Here is a 13,878-nt window from a genome sequence, read left to right on the forward strand (position 1 = left end):
AACTACAATCTCTCTTCTCTAAATCCACTCCAGGGAGTCTTCTGGTAACCCCTGCCAGCAGACAGCAAAAGACATCAGCCTTGAGGCTTTCCTTAGGGAAGATGTGTCCCACTTCAACAGTGCAAGAAGGGGTTACTTCTGTAATTATAAAAGTTTTTATCACTGCCATCTTAATTTCAAAATCTATAGCTGGTGTTATTTAATAAATCTGGACAAGACAAAAAAATTTGGACAATTCTCAAGTTATGGTTCACCGCACTTCTGCGAGGGAGAAGTTCTTCTGTGGGTGCCTGGTTATCACAATGTGATATGAAAAAGAAATATATATAAAACTGACATCCGCTTCAACTTTGCTATAGAATATTCAACACCTTCCACTTTCATTTGTATATTCAACGATAACATTTAAAATTACTGTGGTCACCCTAAAGGATGTTAATTACAATGCGACTCAGCAGCCTTTATACAACATAATTGCAGGTTACTAATGTTCATAGTATCCATTGAGGTTATAATGGGGAGCAGAATTTAGCTCATGGATTTTGTGATGAAGGTCTTACAGCCATTTCTTGTTATTAATCCTCTTTAACACTCCCTATGCATCATCTTTTGTTTGTTCCCTTAATTCAGAGTGAGTTTTATTTTTTATACATAAAGGATATCTTTCTTATAGGCCTGTCAGGTTCAGATTTACATATTGTAGATTTAATTGCTTCACATTTCACTTTTTGATAAGGTTCTCAGATGTTAGGCTATATTAAAAGGGGATGGAGACTAATACAGGAATTATTATAATGTCATTCTATAAATGGAGGTTTCATACTCATGTTGAATACTCTACTGGGTTTCAGTCACATTTCAGAATGATACAGTAGAAGAAGAAAGGTCTGAAAAAGGGCAGAAAATACATATTAGTTGGATAGGGAGTATTCATATGAAAAGAAATTGAAAAGATTATTTAGTGTGAAGCAAAAAGAATAGGAGATGACATATATAATAATGAGTGGTACAGAGAAAAGCAGTGAGTAGTCCTCACTACTCTGTTCTACACTAAGACACAGAGGGCACTGAGTGAAAGTAAAAGGCAACAAATGTAGAAGTGATAAAATGAAATACTTTTTATGGCATTGCATCTTATAATTAGCCTGTTGAACCGACCACTGTATGTTATTATTGAATAATAATTGAGAGCTGCTTGGAAAGTTTCAGGAAAGATAAAGCAATTATGTTAATAAAAACAGCATCTGCAGTGGAACTAAGTAGAACAAGTTGGTAAGGGATACGAGCTCTTGCAAACCAGACGAGAGTGTAATCAGGACCAGAGGCAGATCATGCTACTTGTTGTCATTTTACGAGGAACTGTACAGCTATAGAAGGCCTTCCCTTCATGTTTTCCACCTAAAACCCTGATTTGAAAGTAAAACAATCCTAAAAGGCACTGGATCCCATCTGCATCCCACAGCACTCTATAATTACCTTGCTGGATTTCTTGATGGATAGGAAACAACATGAATGGGTGGACACCTTGCCTGAGGTGGCCACAACAATGAACATGTAGGGTGTAATGCTACTTGTGTTACAAGTGATAACATCAAGGGGATACAAATAGAATTTAATTTAATGGTGGAAAAGGCTGTGTGGAGCCATTAAATACAGGTTGCAAATGAAATCTCTGAGACAGGAGGTGCCCATACCACAAGCTGCTGTATGTATGAAGATTCAGGAGCAGAAGTATCATTTGCTGAATTTTCCTGTTGGATCTGCTATTGACCACCAGCCAAGGCGAGACAACCCTAAATCTCTTCTTTTGTGTGGTTTTTGCATTGGTGTGCGCTGATTGTCTTCAGCAGGAGTAGAAAAAAATACAATTCCTTTATGTTCCTGAAGTCCATGTCATTGCATGCCAGTGTCAGGACCATCACTGACAGCCAAAAGCCACATCTGTTTTGTACAACAGACGGCCTTGCTCTCTTTCAGTGTTGACAGAGGATAAAAATGTGTGAAGTTCGTGTGTGATTTTCAGTTTCAGGGAGATCATCTTTAGAACAGGCAGCTCTGATGAAGCTAAACAGAATATCCTATTGATAGATTACGGAGGATTTGAGGTTTTCATTCAATAAAAGACAGACTGACTATAATTACATTAGTTTATTTTTCAAATATTATCAGTCATATGACAGCTTTGGGTTAATTTGACAGGGCGTTCAGTATCCATCAATATTGATAAAAACTTTGCAATTTATGTCATGCCTTCATTGTCCAGTAATTTGTCTTAGAAATTTTCTATTTCCTATTCAATATAATATTAAATACAGTTCTTGATCTAAATTAGTTTGTTTTCTTCAATACAATCACATCATTCTGAACAGATAATACAGTGTTAATACTGAGTTCTGAATTTTTATTTATTAGAAATATGCCTTTTACTATTCTTTGCTGTGAATGCATGAGTTGCATAAAGCTGTGTTATTGTGTTTATTTGATTTCAGTTGTTGCCTTTAAAATATTTCCCTTATTGTTAGCGACATATGAGAAGTTCGAACACAAAATGTTTTTTTTCTTTAAATAACAAAAAGCAACCTGCAGTTCCAACAACAGGCAATTTTCCATGGCAAGGCAGCTGATGCTTTGTCATTAAGGATTTGGTCTTGTTGAACTCATATAACATACAGAATCATTTAAGTTTCAATGTACATTTCCTGTTGTGTGGGATGATCCCTAGTCCTCTGTTTCAGAACTAAAAAAAAAAATAACCCAAAAAGCATGTAGGAACAAAAGAAAGACACAAGGTTAAATGCCTTTCAGCACATTTCTTTTTTTTCCCCTAATTTTTCTCCTAAGAAAAAAAGAGAACTTCTTAAAGTTTACTTTTTTTGTTTTATTTTAGTAAGCTGAAAGAAAAAAGAAAAAATGAATGAATGAATATGAAAATGTCCTCAGTACTGAGACAAAACCACAAACTTTTATGGCAAAATATTTCTCTGAATCTTCATGATATTCATCCTGTACCTCAAAAAGTTTTTTCTGGTGTGAGCAACACTTCTTGTCTCCCTCATGACTACTCCCAATACACATTTCTACCAGCCCACATCCAACAGTCTTGCCAATCTGTACCACCTGCCCTCCACCCCTTCAACAGGCTCTCTGTACATTCCTAGCTACAGTCTTCATCCACACACCCCTGCTTCAGCTATTCAATCTGTTTTTCAGTTAGGGAAATGCTCTTTCTTGCATTTAAAATCCTGTTTTCATCATAAAAAGAAATGTCCTTCAGTAAATGCCCTGGTGTCATTCCCAACAGAATTTTCTTTGTGGAGATTTTTTTTAAGTTTCCCTATTTTGCTAGAGTACTTCAGGTACGCATTGTAAAAAGCAAAGCAAAAGGACACATTTCCTGAACATTACAAAGGAAAAGAAAAAAACAGACCACCTTTTATTTTGGATTATGGCTGTGCTTTACGTTTTTCAGTTGGAGTGATTTTGAAGGGATTCTTATATTTGTTTTCATTTATATTTGATTTATCATATTTGTTCTTTGCTGGCATTAGAAAACATGCATTCCTGCTTTGGTCTAAATTACTCATGTGGTCTGGGAGAACATCTATATCCTCTGGGAGAACACAGGTGGGTGCAGGGCCTGCATGGAGAACAGGGAAGAAGAGCATTCGGCATCCTCCACGGACCAAGGAAGTACTAAAACATCCTGTCATGTTTACAGCATTATTGCTTCAAAAGTTTCCTGTGTTCTTCATTACCACCCAAACTTAATGGTGTCATTTAGTACTTGCTTCTTAATGTAATGCCATGAGCTGCTCTTCATAATACCAAGGGCAGCCCCTGACCCAGTGACACCTCAAAAGACAGGAGACATGTTTCTCCTCTTTTCATATCCCATGACTTGTCAAGGGGCGCACAGGTATTCCAGCTATGGGAGATGTTCAGGCAGAAAGCACTTGCTTCTCACCCCTGCCTAGCACCCATGCTTTCCCCAGGCAAGTGATAATAACAATGTGAATATTACTGCAGGCACTGCACTCACTGCCAGATACTGTGAGTGCTGGAGTTGGGAAGCCAGAGTAGCAGAAGCACAGAGACACCCTTAGCCCTGTTACAGTCTGTGCCTAGTCTTACAGGCAAACCCTAATAAATGTAAAGGACTTTAGAACCTAACGGTTTGCTACTTACAGGGGCAAAAGGCTCCTATCTCCAGGTCACCAGTCCTAGCCTCAAGTCAATGAATAATCAGGAGCAGAAATAATAAAGTAGAAAGTGTATTAGGCAATAAGTATTTTAAAATATGAATAATTGTATGCTAAAATCCTTAATTTATAGTGATATGAATATTCTAAAAATATTTATTGCATGGGAGTGGAGGAAAATTATTCTCTCTTTTAACTGAAGCCTCTTTGCAGGTGAAAGTGAGACTGATTCCGGCTTGAGTAACATCTGACTCCCTAACAGCTTTCCTGCAGCCCACTGGAAATATTCAATGAACAAAGTCTCCCTTTTCCAGGGTAAGTCTCAAGGAAAAATGAGATTATTGTTAAAGAGTCTGTGTAACTTTTAGAGACCTCTTTCTAAAATCCTGATGATTTTTGATTGATATCACTGTGTGTCACAGAGGAAAAGTGCATGTACAGAAGCCTAGGTAGAAAAAGTTTACAGTATTCACTTGTGTTATACCACTGCACAGAAAAAGAAATCACTTGATGCCCTTGAAATGAGGTCATTTTCACATTCACTAATCAACAATAAAAGAATGCCCAAATTGTCTCATTGATCTAGTAGAGTGTGCATCTCCTCAATCTAAGTTATTAACTGAGGAATTAAAATGAGCTTCCCTGCATATTTATTCCCCCTGCTATGTTTTATGGATGCAATATTACGTGGGTTATATTTAAAAAAAAAAAAAATATATCAGCTTCATTGCAATAATAGTTGTTCTAATTTTTTTTTTGTTTATTTGGTACCTGCTGCTGGGGAAATTTTGTGGGTTTTCTTAAAGTCTAAATGTATTGCATTAAATAGCTTTGGGAAAAAAAAAAGGATGGGTTCTAGCCTGCTGAGTAAACATACATTTCACAGTTAAATACATAAAATAATGATTACATCCAATGGTCATGAGGGACATGTTTTAGGAGTATACTAATTAAACTACATCCTTCAGACAACATGTTTCTACACTTACTAGCAATGAACCATATCTGATTTGTCATTAAGTAATTATGAATGCTAATGCAAATAAAGCACCTTTCAAACAAGGCTTCAGAATAGAAATTAATCACATATTATTCTTTCTTATCCTACCAAACAAGGGTCATTTAAACACAAAAAAAGGCAAGGATATGAGACACACACAACAGAAGTTGCCAGTTTTGCTCAGGCTTCAGTTCATACCTTTGTGGAGTTGTTTATGTATGCATGCATATACTTCTAAACAGAGAGTGAAAAAAACTTTAAAGTATACTCAATAATTCCAGCCTTGATCCAAAAACTGCTAAAGCTTATTGCAATCTTCCGTCAGTAATAATAATAATTAGCAGTTCTTGCTCCTTTTGTAGATCTCAAAGAACTCTACTAAAGTTGGGGATGAAAAAGCCCACAAACACAGGGGAGTAAGTGGAATGAAATTAGTAAGCACACGGAGTGTTAACTCCAGAACATATCAATGTGCATTACAATTTCTCATGCTTTTTTCAGCTGAGAGATCTCAGAAATGTTCTGATGGCAAAACCAACATGATTTTTGACCAGACAGGGATGATTTCCAGAATGTAGGCTATCACTTCACACCTCATTTGCCACCCTGGATATGCCCATAGAAAGTTTGTATTGTTTTCTCTTCCATTAAGAAATTAAGATCCAAAACAGTGGTATGCATAACTCAGGTACATTAGCAGATGGTCTGCATGGTTTTTCAAGCTCCAAACTAAGTTTCTAGTGGTCAAGACTTCTGCAGCTCTAAGAGAAATTCTCATGAAGATCATTCCCTATGCAATTTTTTCCCAACTTCTAACATTTGCCCAAAGATAGACAAAATTTGGGCTCTTCAACCTAATCGAGAAGACCACATCAAATTCTGTATTATACTTTAAAAAGGACCAATAGAAGCACTTCATCTTCACAGTTAGAAGGGAACATTAGTGGTATTTTCCATACACTTATTTGCAGCAAATGTGAGTTGATTTACCTTCTCATTGTGTTGTAAATGTTTTCCTTCCTCTTTGCTTGTCTTTGTCATCCTCTTTGTACAGTTAGTGAAGTCATAAGTCCTTTGAAACAACTACCTGCTCATTATAATTCTTCATTGCATAAACAAGTAAGTGGTTGAGTTATGAACAAAGTTCTCATTGCACAAACTTCTATAATCCTTAATTCTGGGAAAGAAAATGGCAAATAACTTGGAAAATGTACTGTGAATATTTGTGTTTAGGGCAGAATAATATGCTTTTAAACAGTGACTGGCTATTTAGGACCCTTTTTAAGGCAAGGGTCTAAATAACTGATAATCTATGTGAGGCCAATTACTGAGTAAGGTACACTAAAAAATCATGCAGCACATCTTATTCATATAACTTAAGACGTGCTATTCAAACCCAGAGATGTCAGCATGTAAATGAGAACCTTCTCTGTTGCATGGAAGAGAGAAAATGCAAGCGAGACAATGACAAAATAAAGCGTAAAAATAGTACAAATGAGAAAAGCATAAAAACTGAGAATTATGAAGAAATGCAATGACCACTAGATCATTCTGACTTGAGATGATTTGGTTAAGCTAACTTTTTTAACCTCTACTTACATGTGTTACACAGGTTAATAACCTTGATCAGGTTATTTTAATGAAAATGACCAAGTTTGTACACAGTAGGGTAAAAAAAAATCACTTTTTTTTAGCATGTGGCACTTCATTTTAAATGAGAAAATAGCTCCAAGGGGCAATATCATTTTCTATGGGAATCCTTTGTCTTCCTAAGATTTTTGAGAGGTCACCAGCATTTCTGCGGCGGGATTCATCCTCTCTGACTCTGGCCTCTGATTTGTGGCCAGCTGCAGGCACCAGCTAAAGTGACTATCCAAGCCTCTGTCAATGACATTAAGGCAATTTATCCCATATCCAGGTGGTTTTCTAGGATAACAAATCAAGCACTAAAAGTCTCTTTATAGATGAAGGAAGATAGAGTTGCTACACATTGAGTCTGTGTACACTCTAGATGGCTACAGATGGGCATATGAATCCTACCTGAAATGCCTAAGATGTATTTGTCTAAAGCAGAGAGATTTAATTCACTCTGGCTGAATACAGCCATTGTTACATAAGTTACCAGATGTGACTAGAGTAAGTGGACACTCATTAAGCAGAAACTGATGCTTAAGACACTGAAATCATCGCTAGTCAGCCAGCAGTTTTCAGGAGTGTTGCCAGCACTATTAGTTATTTCCTAGCCTGGGTGTAAGAAAGGCAATAAAAGACACAGATCTGGTAACTTCAAACTATCTAGTACTGATTGCTCCCAAGGCAGCAGATTCCTTATACCGTATATATGCTCCTTCCTCTTTCAGCTCCCTGTTGGCAGTTCCCCCTCATGTACAAGTTTCTCCTGCTACCTGTTGCACTGAGGGTGTTTGACCATAAATGATGATTAGACATTTGAAGTGCAGGTACACAGAAACTGTAGAGTCATGAAGGGAGAAAAATGTAAAGGTTATTATCTGTAGTGTAGGCTTATTTGCACTGTGGTGAGGAAAGCCCCCATGGACATGGCAGTTCTCCATGGCCACGTACACCAAATGTTCTCACCTGTTAATCATTTGGGGCAGAAATCCCTGTTGAATTGATCTGGCTACCCAGACTACAGATGAGTGTGGTGACTCATCTGACCTGTTGTAGATGTCTGCCTTGGGATTAGATGAATTGCATATCTTGGATTCCTAGTTCTTTGTAATGTGCTTAAAGAGAGCCCATGTTGAACTTCTATAGTGCTCAGTTAAATAAATTCCCCCATAAAAAAAGCATATCTGGGTTGATGGATGATCAAAGTAACCATCTAGGAGAAGCTACCTATAAGGATAATATTTCCAAAAATATTTTATTTTATTCTGATTTTTTCTTTGTTTGTTTTTAAGCCTTTTCTAATAATTAGCAGCCCAGTGTTGTGACATACTTGTTTTAGTCTTCCATACCTTGAGTATGCTGTGATAAATGGCCTGCGTATTTGCCAGAAATTTTTGCCTTGTACCATGGGAGTAATCATTAAATTTGGTCCTGTGCAAAGCTATAAGACTGAATATGACACTCATAATGGAATCCAGTGTTAAACATTTAATATGGAGGTATTATTGAACTACTACATTTCTAGATCATTTTCTAACTTCCTTTGACTTGAAAGCAGTCTATCATTTTCAGAATTAATATGCTGCAGCAAACAGCAAGACAGTTACCCAAGAGAGCACACAAACCAGGGATAAGAGCTGGACTTCTGCAGCTTCTGAATCAGGGCACTCTATCCACAGCAGCATTTGTATTTTGGGGAGGTTTAAAAACAAACCTTCTGTTTCTGGTCACCTCAAGTGAAACCTAGATTATTCAACTATTAAGACAATTGTACAGAATATTTTGCAGAAGTTAGTAACACACCTAAGGTACTGAAGATTATCAAATTGCTTTTCATAGAGTTATAGCAGCAGTTAAAAGAAAACAATCTAAACTGTGCTAAGGAATATGGGGATAAAAATTGAGGTGGAAAATAAGGAGAGATGGTGAGATGAGAAGAAACTGTCCATACATGTAGCAGCTTGAGACAACATAGATTTCTTACCAGAGGACTCAGAGATGTTTTTCTGTTGTCTACAGTGTTTGCAATGTCCAACCATACTTCAGTCTTCCAAAAACTCCAGGTTCCTCATGCAGATTTGTAGTGCTCAGCTTTAGGGTTGGACTTCATTGTAGAGTCCATTAACAAGAGGTGCATTTGTTTATATCAGCTTTTACTCACTTGTATTTTTCAAAGGTGAGAACTGCACATCAGACAACACATTGCATTTTTTAAATAGACTAAAACACAATTTCTTTGTTGATTGGAGCACCTAGTGGAAAACAATAGCAAGGAAATTGCTTAGACAAATTGTGAGTGGAAGATGACACATTTGAAACATGTAGTTTATTTGCTCCTCTATCCCTCCTGGTGAACTGAAAAGCATGTCATACATTACATTTTTGGATGTGGCATGCCTTTCACTTCACTGACAGGTATGTTATTTTCAACAAAACCCAACAACCCTTCCTTTTTTCTATTACTCATCCAAGTCATGACAGTAATCATGGTTTGATAGGGGGTCCAGCATAGGAGAAGTTGTGTATATTTAAGCTGTAACTGTAATTTCTGACAGTTTCAGTATATGAAGCTAGGATGATCCAATATGAAACATGTCAGATTAGCCAGAGGGATTCTTACTTTTCTATATAAACACACTTTTATTTCAGTTTATGTTGTTTCTGGCTACTGAGATGAACAAGATGGGTCCAGCAGCAGATGAGAAAGCAATTTAAGATTGCTGTGTAGAATGAAAAAACTTAAACTAAACAAGTTATATACCATACAAAACAAATACTCTTGGTAACCGTACAAGCCAAAGGGATTGTTAATATCTGGGAAAAAGTTCTGAGATAAGGGTCAGCTTGAAAGCACACTATTAAGAGCACACTAAATGTCACACTGTTACTAGGTGACACGGTAGACTGTTTATACAGAACATGCATGATGGTTTCACTCCAGTTAACATCTGCATAATAGGCCAGATGTTCACATAAACAGGGCTTTTACAGTTGACATTAACTGTGTTGGTGGTGTCAGCAATGACACATATTTATCTAAGTTAGACTGCCTTCAAATACTTTCAAAGATTCTTATGCTCATTTTCTGTCTGTATATAGGCAACTGGAGGACCTTTCCACAAGATCTAAAGCAGAAATATTAACTAACCTCTGGTGAATGCAACTCCCACACATTGATAGGTTTCTAGTTCAGCTCAATGCTCTTATAGGCCTTTTCTACCCTGAGTGATTTTATGACTCCAAAGGCCACACAGCTGGGTGGATGTTCCTCCTTTCTCCTCTCCAGGCTGAAAGCTGTGTGGCAAAAGCCATAAGATAACGATCAGAGAGGCTCTTTGCCCAGAAGGATTTGGCTTGACCACTATGATTTGGCTAAGCATGTGTGATAGTGCATTCTATACATATCTACAAGTTCTGGAGTACATCAGTAAAAATCTTTAGGGTCAGGAATCACTCAGTCAGCCTAGAAAGAATCATAATTTGATTCTAGAAAGAATCATAATTTGTTCAGGGGTCAGGTCTAAACAACAACAGTTACTTCAGGTTGCCTTTCCTAACATAGCCTATCATCTTGGACTAGGAAATCAGGAAAGCAACCTGATTTCCTCTGTTCTCTGATGGAGAATAGTGACAAAACTCCAGGCTGCCTTTTTCTTGCAAGAGCAACTCCCCCTTAGTTTCCTTCCAGACTCAGACAGTTAGAACACTGCTTTTTTTCTTTGCCATCTTGCATGAGGTTGTAAAAGGTATGAGCAAACAGAGACTAAATCTTTTTTTTTTAGTTTCCCCTCTGACAGATTCTATTGTATTTTAGGTCCAAAACTTGTTCCTGCCTATTTGCAAGAGATGGTCTCCTGTTTCCTCACAGGCCTTTCAGTTGGATTCCTGATTAGCTGCTCATACAGAGATGCTCTCAAAGGCCAGAGAAAGGTCTTGAGTCATACTATCCTGAAATAAACAAGATTTTTTGTTCACTTTCTTTTTTTAGTACTGTCACCAGTTATAGTAGTTGGAATGTTAATGTTTATCATTTCCCTGCTGTTTCAAATCAAGAGAATCTGTCTTTTTATAAATTCTAAATTTTGTGAAAATGCTGGTCATTTTCATTTTGCCTTATATGCTTATTTTTTAGGTTTAGTTTTTTCTTTCTTTATCCCCCAAATATCTTTTGACAGCAACTCTAATGAAGTAAATCAATGTAGTACTATCGGTTTCATGGACCTATGCCAATCTCCAGCTACTAGATACCTGGCTAAAGTTATTCTTAATCTGGGAGGCAATTTTAATATTTTCAATGTTTTTCAGTTTGGGATACTAAATTTATTTGGTTTAGTCTGCAGTTTGTTGATATAAGTGCTAAAATAAAACTAAAAAAGGAACAACAAGGAAAAGTGCTGAGGATTGATCAAGCTTTGGATCAAGATTAAGCACAATTTCTTAGGTAAAATAAACAAAATGAAGAAAAAGCATGATATGTATTGCAACACTTCAGCAGTTTTTCTGAAGCGCTGTGACATGACACATGATGTTCTAGAGTGGTTTTTAACTCTTTCAGTGTAGCTTTGCCTGAGGATAAAACATCCTTTTAACAGCCTGTGTAAGGAAAACGTGAATGGCCTGTAGACGTGCCTGTAGGCTATGTGCTCTCTGTCACCTGCTGTATTACCCTGACTTTGAGAAACCTTTACTTCCTCACACTTTAAAGAATAGAACATTTCTCTTTCACTTTGTCCACTAAGGAAAGCTGACTAGCCTTATTCTGATGTCCTGGGTTTTAAAAGAGACCCTTTTTTTTAATCAGTTTCTTTGTCCTCAGATTATTGTAAGTAGATAAAAAATAAAAGGCAGTAACAAAAAAAAAAAAAAAAAACCCACAATGTTTTGCATTGGTTGGATTAAACTGTGCTACCTTTTAGCACTGCCTTAGGTTTGAAATCAAGACAAATAAAACTATCCTTACAGGCCTGTTCAGATGGTGTTATGATGCATCCCTGCCCAGCTCTCTATGTGTCAACTAAAATAATTGTAAAATTAGTGAGGCTTATCATTTCCAGAAAAAAGGATTTTTCAGATTTTAATCTCTCCTACAAGTTGCTATACTTATAGCTTCCAACTGACCAAATTAATCAAAATTATCATGTCTTATTTATTAGTAGGTTTCTAAAGACAGCACAGTTTTGTCATAATATTCTTTCATTTATTCACTGCTTAAGAAGCTGTTCCCAAAACACTTTTCACTGGCTTGATTGTGATCGCAGAGAAGTAAGGAGAGCCTTGCCAATTGTTTTTGAGAAAACTCCACTGTATTATTAAAGATTGAATATGTTTCCCATTTTATATTGGCAATAAGCTAGTAAATATAGTCTACACAAATATGTCTGCTTATATACAAATAAATGCATGTATGTATATAGAGAAGGTCATTTTATATACAAAACAGAGAGGGAGGGAGGGAGAAAATCACTGTATGTCCTTTAAAACTATCATAGATTATGTGAGTTAATTTACAACAAATCAAATACTAAAAAGAGAAATAGAGGAATAAGCCCTACTCTCTCTTTCAAGGATTCCATATGAAAATCACCTTTCCCAGAGAAGCAGGTTAGTAAATTCCACTGATTAATTGTATGTTTTTGTAGCATCTAAGGTAACAAAGTATACATTCCTACATTACACTTTTAATGCTGTTGTAGTACAGGCACTATAATGCCTCTGTATAGTAAGATACTGACTTACTACTTCCATACCCTTTTATAGTTGAAATCTTGTCCTCATGTATCTGTACAAAAACCTCAAGTGAAATTATAAATTCTTTGGAATGTGAGATGCTTGCCTTTTACTGTCATCTCATGCTTGAGAAAGAATTGCTTCCAAAAAATTCTGTGAAATTTCTGGGTTTAGGCACAAAAACATAGCTAATTTCAGCTGGATAAATTTCACTCAAACACAACAGAAATCACAGAAAGAAAAGTTTGATTTCAAAATGCACTTCTTCACAGAAATGCTGTGCTGTCTCTTCTCTAGAGCTATTTTTTCTGTCAAAAACAGTAGATTGAAAATCTACTTTCGAGATTCCTGTTTTTTCTTGAAGAGAAAATCTCTTAAATCCTTATACCTAGTGATTAATGCCACATGAACATTTTTACTGAAATACCCCCCTCTACCCTTTCTTTTAAATCTTATAAAATCTCCTGTTGATACATTTTCTCCTCTGCAGAGCGGTAGCCCCTGAAGTGATGTCATTTGCTAGACATTTCCTTCAAACTATTAACACACCAGTGTGCAAATGACCAGAGAGGAAAAGGAAGGGTGAAATTGCAGAGCAGAAAAAGAGGAACAAATCTGAAGAGGGCTGAGTGATAATTTTATTTCACATCTTCATTACTTAGGAATGACCTCAGTCAGAAAAATACAGAGGAGTAAACTCTAGCAATGTCAGTTTGGTAGTCATCTGCACAATCCATTATTATTCAACATCTCTCAAGCTGCAATGCTTTGTTTAATGTAACACAGATATTTGATGTAGAACTGCTAAGGCACCACCAAATATATGAGTTACATGCAACTGAGCTTTACAAGCCAAAGGATTGCCTGGCGAATTTACTTCTACACAATAACAGATGGAAAAATCTTTGAGGACAGATAGAAAGAATAAAGAACTTGAGCACAAGTTAGCTCAGCTTGTAAAATCTGTCTATAAATCACCTCATTCAGAAAAACTAGCTGTTCAACAGCACATTAAAGTTCAAAGATATATCACTTATGAAACCCACAAAGCAACCCAGTATCTTAGAAGTTAAATTTTGATTTTTGGTGTTCTCCACCACTGTCAGCCCTCAATATATCAGTTATAAGCATGGGACATAATGTGACCAAAATTAGCAGGAATCAAACATGTCCAAAAGTGCTGCAGTTTCACATTAATTCTACATCTCAACTCCCAAACATGTAAAAGTATTCCTTTCTAGGTCCTCCCAATACCTTACTGGAGACATGGAGACATAGGAACAAGCCATGGAATTTTTCTATGGAAATTATAATGTTCAG

Source organism: Anomalospiza imberbis, chromosome 2 (genome assembly GCF_031753505.1).
Source record: "Anomalospiza imberbis isolate Cuckoo-Finch-1a 21T00152 chromosome 2, ASM3175350v1, whole genome shotgun sequence".
Taxonomy (NCBI): domain Eukaryota; kingdom Metazoa; phylum Chordata; class Aves; order Passeriformes; family Viduidae; genus Anomalospiza; species Anomalospiza imberbis.